We start from the raw sequence: 11,190 nt of genomic DNA, 5'->3' as shown, positions 1-11,190 counted from the left end.
TTACCTCCTGGACTGGGTCGATATAGTCCTCAAATGACTCAATTGTGCGAAGAAAATAAGTAAACTTGGACTTGAACCCCTTCGTAAAAGCGATATACGCTGCGTGGGGCTGATTCTTAGCAATTTCTGATAGTGTTTCAAGTTCCCCTTTCCATGCACGCACTTTCTCCTTACAATACATATCCTTGTATTCTTGTGATCCAATGACCGCTCCTAGATGACGTTGACCCTCAATAGTGATATTAACTTCATCACCGAATACTCTCGCTGCTTCTGCGGCAGCTTCCTCTGACTTTACTATAAGCCAACTCTTTGACCCATTCACAAGGTAACCGAACTTCTCTCCTTCCTGACTCAACAGCTTGTACCAATCGTAAAGCGATGTGATTACTCCACCGCCTGCCGAATCATCCGCGAGCCATGCTTGTTTAACCCCGGGCAGTGTGCTCTCAAATAATAAATCATCATTGATGTATTAACCGAGTACCAAGCCATTGCAAGGGGGTCGCCCTGTGTTGTCCCCTCCTGTGAGAGTATTTCACCTCCCCCACAGATGAAAAGTCTAGATGGGCTTCTGTAGGTGTTTATTATATAAAGCGCCATTTCCTTGCATAAAATCTGAATGTTGTGCAAAGCTACAGATCTGTTCATTAGGTTAAATGCATTACTTGCATCGATCAACAGTACTCCATCTGACCCCTCCTCATCGAAAATCTGGCTCATGGCGTGTATCGCGGCCTCTGCCCCTGCGCTGTGGCCTGCACAAACTTGTAGGGGCCCCGCAGCATCCTTGATATCCTCTTTAAGGAACACGGACACAGTTTTACCTATTATCCGTCTCAAAACCTCTCCGACACCGATTGGACGAATTCCCGGATCTTTGTATGAGAGACGCACAATCCCTCCAGACAAATTATGCGTCTGTCACGTCATTCGTCTAGTATAAAGACGGGACGAATTATAGAAGACGCATAATCCGTCTGGGACTTTTCTGCGCCTATTAAATTCGTCTAGTATAAAGACGGGCACAAGTTAAAGACGCATAATGCGTCTGGACGAACTATCCAGTTTAGTGCGTCTTCGCAGACGTACTAAACTGGATAGTTCATCCAGACATATTATGCGTCTTGTGCCTGTCTTTACACCACATGAATTTAACAGAGGCATAAAAAATGCTTGCCCACGTTCGTCCCAGACCGATTATGCGTCTCTATTATAAAAAGGGCCAATAAGATAAAGCGAAAGTGAATTTCATATGAGTGTACGCTCCTCTACAAGCCGATTCAAAAGGATCTATAATAAACTTAAAAGAAAGTGAAGGAAAGCTTCAAAAGCGTGAACCAATCGAACATGGGTCATTTTATTCTTGTAAATACTGATATGTAGTAGAGCAACAAGATGCGCTGTTTGAAATTCCCCAAATTAAGACACGAGTAGTATAAACACTTGTTCGAGGTATAACAGAATTAAATGACATGACGTTGCTCGAGGAAATTCAAGACAGGTTGCACAAGCACTGACAGTCGAATTATAGACCTATTTACATTCCAAACTCTTCAAAAAATATTGCTTGTCGTAGTTACAGCCACAGTGTTTACATTTCGCATGTTTATATTCCAGAGAAATTAAAACGACAAAAAAGATAAATTTAACACTTCCAGTTCGTCAAGGCATCTGCACAAAAACGTTTCGTAAATTAAGGTAAGTTTTGATGCTAAATTAAACTAGTTTAATTGTCAAGAGAGCCAAATTGTTTACAAATGTTCTAAGTATTCTTTAAGGGTACTCTTCCTGCAGCAAATTAGGTTTGTACGAAAATATAAGGTCATTAAGAAAGGGACATGAAAAGTCGGCTGGTTTGTAATGGTTATTCGAATTACTTGATGTCGAATGAGACGTGATAAATTTTGAAGGGAACTCTCCTCCGCATTGGATGAAAAAAGAATGCCGTGGTAGTCTACACAGAATGGCAATATAGCCAACGAGATATTTTAGCTCCATGCAAAAAAAAAAAAAATGATAATAATATAATAAAGGCCGAGTGAAGATAATGATCATTTAAAGTCACCTTAGTTCCAATTATCAGCATAAGAGTGCAGTAAACTAGGTGCGGTTATCAAAAATGCATCGCGTGAACATATCAAACTGACTAAAACTAATTTTCGATGAGAATTTTGAGATATTTGGTTGTTTCCGGTCGCTTGCCGTTATCCATTAGGGTGGCACAAACGAGAGAGAGGCTGCTGTTGCCATTAAAACGAGGACATGGAAAGACTATAACAATTGGCCATAATGTCAACACCCTACAGCTAGAAAAGCCATTTAAGACCCACATTGCAGAATGCTATTGCAAACGTTTCAAATTCCTGTTTACTCAGCAATTAAGAAAAGAGGATTATAGACTGTAAGTTTTAAATTACAAACTTTAGAATGCACCGCAACAGTCGTATCATGCAATTTCACGATTTTCATCAGCCGAGCATTCATCATGATCGATGAGGAGAAAAAACGATGCTATGAGCGAGCGACTAAGCTGTGGGTCTAAATCCGCATAGTTTTGCAAGCCGTTTTGGAATAAACTATTTTCCAAAATTTCGCGCTTGATTTTACCAACACCTGTTCTGTCTCAAACTGTTTCAACAGAAACTGTGGAGCTGAATAGATGAGTGGATGGTCAGCAGCACGTAAATTAAGTTGCATCAAGTCAATTGACCGCTTAATGGAAATTTGAAAGCTGAAGAATAGCTAATGCTCGAAACGTCACGTTTCCATCCCCTCTGCGATTGTTAATTGACTATTATCAACTCAGCCGATACCAGCAAATTTTAAATTTTATTTTACATTTGTAAGACTCACTTCCCACCATTCCATATGGAAGGTACGGTTCAGAGCTTGAGTTCTTTTGTTAAGACGAGTTAATTTTTTTTTCAAATTAAAAAAACTGCTCTAAGTTTTAACCCTTTTTCGAGCTTCCCGTTTTCGCGAAATTTGATTTCCTTTGTCTAAAAATGAACATGGATGATGAAGTCGAGAAAGGTCTTAAATAATCCATTACATCCGCATTTATTGTCAGGCGAGCGCATCAGTTTTACCTTTTTATGATAACACACGCTTCCCCAATTAAAGCAGAACATACGAGCAGAATTCAAGTCATTACTTTCTAATTATCATCATTCGCACCATCATTACCATCATCTCCGTCAAGTCATAGAACTATCCTTGTCATGACTTACGTCCTTATTTTCTCTTCCATTTCCTCACCTATAGGCTCCTCCTCCGCTGTCTTCAAACCAGCTCTCGTTCTCGTACTCTCCCCCTTTTCTCCTAATCCCTCACCCGTCTTTCCGTCCAAACCATGACTTTCATCGTTGTCCACATTCTCTTATGTCTTAGCCTCAACCAGAGTGAGGAAGAAGTCAAATAATTATGACGACGTTCAATCTCAAGTTCATTTCTTTGACAGATGTTAATGAATGCACGGCATCCTCTCCCGTCTGCCACGCAGGCGCCTTATGCAACAATACTCTTGGCTCTTACCGCTGTACCTGCAAGCCTGGATACTCTAGTAACGGAAAGTCATGTGAAGGTAAGAAACCAAAGGCACTATTCGTAAACCTTTCGAGAGAAAGTGCTTTTCGTGTATATTCCCAATTATTAAAACGTTTGATTATCTATAGTGACAACCCACAACATAAAACACTTATCTTTGATTTGCATGGCTTTGTTTCTGGTGCCGTGAGTCTTCTTACAAGGAAACTGATCTTTCGATTCGGGAGTTGTTCGTTTTTGTTTTGCAAACCATGGTTTCAGATTGTTAAGTTAAGTTAAGTTAAGACGAAAATCATTCTGACAACCAGACAACCTAGTACCTAGGTTGAAAGGCAAAAATACAACAAATCATGTTTGGAAAAAGGCTGAACTCACCTAGGATGCTAGAAATCGAACACAGACAACGCCCAAACGAGGAACCCACAGCTCTTCAAGCCACGCGATTGATTCCGAGAAGGATATCCTGGATTGGCTATTTGGATTGGCTTTTTGGATAGCGCTAGATTCAATTATTGGATTCGCTATTTTAACGCAACTCCCTAAAGAAATACCTGTCATCCCAGCATTAAAAAGGGGTATCGAATGGTCTTTGCGAGCATGCAAGCAGTGTGTTTACTTTTGCGAACACGAACAGTTGTCAAATTTTTCTTGTGAGAATCGCGCGCTTAACAAAATACATACAGATGGCGAGCAGCGAGCACTTCGAGTACTTCGTAAATTTTCCGCTAGCCGGAATCACTCTTTTATTAATAGGACACGTTGTTTTGCGCCAAGTAATAGCTAATAATCTGGCTGACACCTCTAAAACAGAACAATAGGTGCAAAACTGGGTTGGTTCAAATTCCAGCACCATACAAGCAATTGTGCCCTGCTTGATGCTTGTCACGTAGCTTCACGTGAGTCAGTGGATGGACGCTCAAGAACTTCTAGAGCTCTCAAATCTCTCAAAGAGATCTACTAGATTTAAAGCCTGCGATTTAAAGTTTTCCATCTCTTTCTATTATCACAGTTATACACACAACTTAAGTACGGTGCCTTCGATTGATATTGCGCATACGTTCTGCGCATCTCAAGACATTGAGGTTTCCTGTTGGTAGTGCTTACTAATACAAGGGTATTTTTGCGCGGTTAAAAACTATGCGGAGAAAGCAGAACTTAGCAAATGCTCTTGGTATCGAAAAAGAAAATTGGGGGTAACCACGCATTTTTCAGTTATAATTAAGCTTCAATTTGAAAAAAAACGCCATACATTGCTTTGTATTTTAAAGCTTTTAACAAATATTGTTGATTAATTATCTTACTTTAAATGCGCGGTTACCCCCAATTTTCTGTTTGGATTTCAATAACCGTTGTTAAGATCTGCTTTTCCCGCATATTCATAAACCGCGCTAAAATACCTTTGACTTAGTAGGCACCGTCCTTAAGCAGTTGTGAAATTAAGGCCTGAAAAAAATTCAGTCTTGAACCCAATGACCTCTGCGATACCGGTGCAGGGCACGGTTGTTCGAAAGCCGATTAACTTAATCCAGGATCAGCGTAAAGTTTTGTTTCTTGTTTTCAACTTTTTGGTGAAAGTTTCGTTTGCTCATTATTGCTTTTTAGATTGACTTCTTCTGTTGTAAAGTTTTGTCGAATATCAGCGATGAACAGCATTTGGGAGTAGATAAATAAACTCTTTTGTTCATTTTTAATCTGGGGTTAGTGTTAATCGACTTTTGAACCGCCGGGCCAAGTACTGTACCAACTAAGCTATCAAGCCAACTGGCCACGTTGTGAGTTAGTAATATACCCGTAAATGGTGAAGAAACAAGTGAATAGATTAAAGATCATATATTTGAACTGCGGAACTGTACCTATCCCAAGCAGAAAGCCTGCAACGATGAAATATGACAAAAAATAAACCAATAAACGAAATGCTTGTCATGGAGCTTCGTGCGTTTTCCCGATAGTACATACAGCGGCTCCAAAACAGTTACATGCTGAACTGTTGAAGAAAGACTGAAACCAGAGGTAGGGATATTTCAACCTTTTTGTTTCAACCATATCACAACTGATTTATCGTTTATATATATCTCTAAAAGAGAACTACAAAGCAGGATTAACGAAATTTCGAGCAATAGAGCACATTTCAACGAGAACCCGAGCAAGCGAGCACTTGCAAAAATTTTGCGAGCACGAACATTCAAATCAAGCGAGCACCCGTGTAATTTTTGCGAGTAATTCAAGCAAAGACCAAATTTTGCGAGCACTTTTAAATTGAATGGGATCATTGGATACCCCTAAAAAAGTTCTCTGCTCTAATCACATTATTACTATAAAGATTTGATGGATGCGGGGAAGGCGATCAATGATCTTTACATTTACATAAATTAGAGGTGTGAATATCAAATAGCTTTAAATACCCGTAAAACCGAGCACTGATGGCGATTACTGTTACCAGTTATCGACGTTAAATATGGTTGCTTTACTGTATAAATGGTCGAGCAAAAAAAAATGTGACAACCCATTTGAAAGCTATTGATAAGTTCCGCTTGCCGCAGTTCCAGGGGAAGGTTACTCCAGATGACCGCATCATTGTACCCAAAACTGTTATAAGGAAGTTAGTGCGGGGCAGTGGAATAACCAGTTTGTTCTCATTGTCCCTCAAATTATAAGAGATATTTCTTTGCGTGGAAAGAGAGCTAAGATAATTAGGAGCAAGGCCATGTAGCGAATTATAGACCATAACGGCCACTTGAATTTGACGTTGCGTATCGAGCCTTTTCCAGTCTAGCTGTTCAAATAAGGGGCCAGAACTAGAATCGTAACTAGAAAAGGTTAGAATACGAGCCGCACGGTTTTGCAAAATTTGGAGCTTATTTGCCAAAGTAGCACCACAATGCCCCCAGACCTCACTGCAGTAATCAAAATGAGGTTGAATCAAGGCGTTGTAAATAGCCTGCAGCGTAGTCTGAGGAACAAAGGGCCGACAGCGCTTCAGGGCTCCAATGCCAGATGCAATTTTCTTAGATATCTTATCTCCTCCTAACACGATTTTCCCGCTCTTCATTGACCGGACGTTGATATGCAGTTTGAGCACATTTTTCATGTGTTACGAGAATTTATCACTTGCATGTATTTGCTAGTCAATCCTGATATTAAATGTACGTAGAAAAGCATCAAGTCACACGTTTACAGTGAGGTTTCTTTACATGTAATTTTCTTCCGTCCGGCTCTACACTGTCAGGGTTTAAGGGGGTCATAGGGTAGCTCTGTAGGGCACACCCTCTGTCCCCCAAGCAACCATCCTTCTTGCTGTTTTGTTTTCACGTGAATCTGCAGTGCGCTCGAGCTCCCATTGAAGATGGCTGAGTCATGGACTGAGCCTTGCCACTTGGCCACAAGGTTTGTGAATCGCATTTCTGCATCACAGACTGCCATCGCGTTGATGGCATGAAATCCTTTATGACAAACATAAAGATGGTTCCTCTTTTGCCGGTGCACGAATTGGGATGAGCATGCCATCGACCGCCTCCATAACTTCGGGGAAAGCTCCAATAGACTAAAATTTTGTCATAGTTTCCTATGAAAGATCATAATAGTTAAAATGGCGGACCCAATAAACTACGGCTCATAAAATTTGAAGTGATTAACACTTAGACGTGTGCATCAGAATATGAATCAAGATTTGGATCATGTTGGGTTTGTGAGCAACCGAACCCGATCATTTCTTACAGAGTCCGCCTAGAAAATAAGGACCCCATGAAATAACACAGGTAAGACAGTATGGGGGAACATAAATCGGGGCCGAAATGTAATTCTATGTAGAATTGGGTCATTTGGATCGCAGAATTAAGTCAATTCGCATGTCCGTCGACCACGCGATGCGGATCGTCGGAAGAGACGTTCAGTTACTTTTTCTGCGAAATTCTACGGTTGTCTGTTTATTACCCCTGTTTTTTAGGAATATGCCTACCCGAGAGGAAAAACACTTGAATTTAGGACTATTCGCTAAATTACAACAATAGAATATAGCTGGTAAAAATGGAAATGAAAAGCACTCTCCCTGTTTGATGCAAATGCAAATGATCCGTGTCCAGTACTAGTAGAGTTTACTTCACAGTTAGCTAGTACTTTTGTAGAAATATAGTAATTATAAAACTTCATATCAATAATTACATTCAGTTCTTCTCTTGATGTGGGAAAGATAATCCATTCGCCAGCAAATATGAGTACTCTTTAAACGCTGAGTGAAGGAGTGAACACAGCGATTCGCGCTAGCCTTGGAAATCCCCATGGTGTCTGCGACGACTTTCAAGAAACTTCCTCTTGCAAAGTACCGTAAAGTAGTCAGGACCTAATAGGTTTAAAAAACATTGAAACTTCGACTAGACTCGAAAACGACCTCTGTATCAACGAGGGAGTTTAAAGTGCCAGTGACTCGAACATAGAAAAAATGAAAATTACCCACTTAAATCTCCGCCTAGTGTTGCGCCTCAATTGTCCTTCAAACTTGGAAATAAGCCACTCAATTCTCGTAGGTGACAATCTGACACGTTCAATTACCTCGCTTCTTCTCATTTCACTCAATAGTGTTCTTTGTCCATATTTTCTTTTCTCACAACTTGGGGTTAGAAACGCTCCAACGGCAGCCATTTGTTTAATTCAATAAACTTTCCCGAGATTTTTTGGAGAATACTCGCGGCTCATACTACTGTACTTGCAAGTCAGGATACAATGGTGACGGCAAAACTTGTAGGGGTAAGAAGAAAACGCAACGACAGTAACGACACAAAAGTTAGACGAAGGCGCAGGAAATATGAAAATTCTTCTCAAGGACGAAAACACAATCAGTTTACGGAACGTAATTAAAGTAGAATACGGACGATTACAATGCAATTCCTCCCTTCAATTCCGTTAGCCCGTCTTGTCCCATACAGTTCTTCTCCCTCTTCGTATCTAACACGTCTCCATCCCCATTCATTCTCTTGTTTTTGTAGCATACAAGGCAAGGAGGAACTGGAATAGTACAGAGACTATTTTGGAAACTGCAGTTGTCCTTCATCTTACCTGTTCTCGTTGTTGTTGTTTTTTTTTGTATGCTTGCGATGTAAATGAGTGCAACGCTTCATCACCTCGTCTGTAGCGAACACGCTTTACGCAGAAATACTTGAGGCTTACCTCTGTTATTGTAAATCGACATTTTAGGGTAACAGTAAAACGTAACTAGGAAATCAAGAGTACAGGTATAGGAATGATCATATATAGGTAACTGCTAGCAGTTCCTTCTGAATCAGTCCAACCGTCTCCTTTAGTCAGTCACGACACCGAGCCGAGTGGAAAATGATGATAGAGCGAGATGTAGCTCTACCACCATTTTCCCCTCGACTTGCTTCCATGACTAAAGCGGGTGGTTTGACTAGATTGACCCACATGGGACTGCTAGCGGTCTTTGGTGCCGTTAAATCATGGTACTAAACCACTTTACGTTGAAGTTGTAGCGATAAGATGGCTCAACCTTGGTTTAGTGAAGAGAATCAAGCAAAAAAAAAAAACGAATCACTGTGACGTCAACGCAGCATGTCAAAACATCAAAGGATCCTTTCGTTGCTCTTGCAATCGGGGATACGGCGGCGATGGAAGACGATGCATCAGTAAGTATCAAATTTGGCTTGTAATATCGACTGGAGATGTGTTTCTGGTCTCATTTGTACACGTTAACAGAAAAGAGTAGGAAACAATCGAGGTCAAACCTTACGCGAACTGGGCTAAGGTTTGTTTGCTGTCTGCTCTTTATGTAAGCAGTAACCAGTTGTTATTCCATTCATTTATTGCCTAGAATTTAGGGCTGTTTTTACGAATCTTGGTAAAAGTGGAAGATATGGTCCATATTCCATTGGCAGTCACTACTGAGGGAAGGATCATGATGGCCAAGTTACCTTGCCCAGTGGTATACAGCAATGGACTGTTCCATACACAGGCTGCTATAGAATAGATGCCTCAGGAGCTGCAGGGGCGTACGATAAAATCACATCCCTTTACCGTGGAAGAGGCGCCAGAATGATAGGAACTTTCAGATTAAGTAAAGGAGAGAGAATCCAGATACTCGTTGGTCAAGAAGGTGGCAAAAACAGAGTACATGAAGCTTCTGGGGGAGGCGGAGGTACATTCGTAGTCAGAGGAGGAAACACGCCATTGATTGTGGCTGGGGGAGGAGGAGGTACCGAAAGGGCTCGTTCAAAGCACTATGATTGCGATGCATCAACGACAACATCAGGAAAAGCTGGATACCGGTCGTGTTCAGGAGGAAGAAATGGATACGGCGCCCAAACCGCTGACAACGGTAATTCAGGAAAGGTGTGTTGCAGTCTACATGATTTCTACCCTTGGTGATATCAAGATAACAGTAAGAACGCATCACGGAAAACAAGTTGGATTAGCATAAGGCTTGGTAATAAGTGAAGGGGCAAAAAGTCTAATTTAACATTAATTAGGAAGAAATCAGTGACCAAGAAGATACCTCACATGAAAAATAATAGCCAGCGCATTGATGATTAGAGCGGTTTTCAATTTAGTGTCGAAAGTAATTACTTACCTCCTTTTGATTGGTCAAAGTAATAAATTTGGATTTGGTTTTACGACACTCGATAGACCTAATCGGCTAACTCAATGTTGTACCCAATTCAAACCCTTTGGGAATAAAGAATGACTTCTTTTGTTCCGTGGTTGGCAAATTTGAATATCAAAAGAAATGTGACGTCAATATTTGTAAACATGAAATATCGCTATTGTTGTTGTTGTTATTGTAACGGGGAGATGATAGTCCAACGGCCGATGCTAACCAAGCCATTTGCGTTTAAATTAGACCAGTTTGGTTGCTTTAAAACTAAATTCTCCTCAGTTTGAGAATGAAGCTTAAGGAATAGTTTGGGCGTTTAGGGTATGCGTAAGAGTGAGGTAAGGGTTTGTTTCACATGTTATAATGACCGATTTACTATATTTTAAGTAGAAAGCTTATATATATGATATTTCGGTGGTTTGACCAACTGAAACTGGGTTGTGAACCGGGTTCGATTCTTAATCAGGCAGTTCTTCTCTACTTCCAAAAAAAAAAACTGTCAAAACACTGAAAATTCTTCTGTGGCAAGGAGCGTTTACAAAACAGTCAACCCCATCGACTGCGTATTCAGGAAGTTTGGATTGTGTCTCGGTACGACGAATAAATTAAAGTTCCGAAAACTGGACAAGCCTTTTTAAGTGGAACAAACCTTTCCAGTGTGTGTTAATTCCAAGACGATCGTTGGATTTCTTTTGTTTATTGAGGATATTGTCTTTAAATTGCGTTGTCATGAAAAACTCTCATTCAGCTATAACAAACTTTCCAACATTCCTTCAGGTTTGGGCGCTCTTCTTTTAGACTTTGTGCGTAGTTTTCACTACTGTACACGTCACCCATTTACTTCCGATTTTGCCACAGTTAGTCGAAGGCGCGTGGTTGCCATGGAGACTTTTCATAAACAATTTGGAATTCATCAGTTTACCGTTTTCGTCTTGTTGAGTTTACAAACAGTGATCAAAACCAACGTTTCAGTAGCGTCAAGTGTAACCTTTGCAGGGATTAGAGCTAGACTAGACTTTTAAGCCTCTCCGGGAATTATTAGG

At 40.6% G+C, this 11,190-nt stretch overlaps 1 protein-coding gene and 1 pseudogene across 1 annotated transcript in view; one reads left to right on the top strand and one right to left on the bottom strand.

Annotated features, from left to right (window-relative positions):
• LOC137993036 (uncharacterized) overlaps positions 1-3,477 on the bottom strand; it is a 31,856-nt gene extending 28,379 nt beyond the window's left edge. Inside the window, exon 1 of the mRNA XM_068838690.1 lies at positions 3,262-3,477. The gene's annotated coding sequence lies outside the window, so the exon portion shown is untranslated. The remainder of the gene's footprint in view (positions 1-3,261) is intronic.
• Positions 3,478-8,265: 4,788 nt separating this feature from the next.
• On the top strand, positions 8,266-10,313 carry LOC137991628 (ALK tyrosine kinase receptor-like; annotated as a pseudogene).
• Positions 10,314-11,190: the final 877 nt, after the last annotated feature.

The sequence above is a fragment of the Montipora foliosa genome, chromosome 2 (assembly GCF_036669935.1).
Source record: "Montipora foliosa isolate CH-2021 chromosome 2, ASM3666993v2, whole genome shotgun sequence".
In the NCBI taxonomy this organism is placed as follows: Eukaryota; Metazoa; Cnidaria; class Anthozoa; order Scleractinia; family Acroporidae; genus Montipora; species Montipora foliosa.
This window is presented reverse-complemented; position numbering and strand designations above follow the sequence as displayed.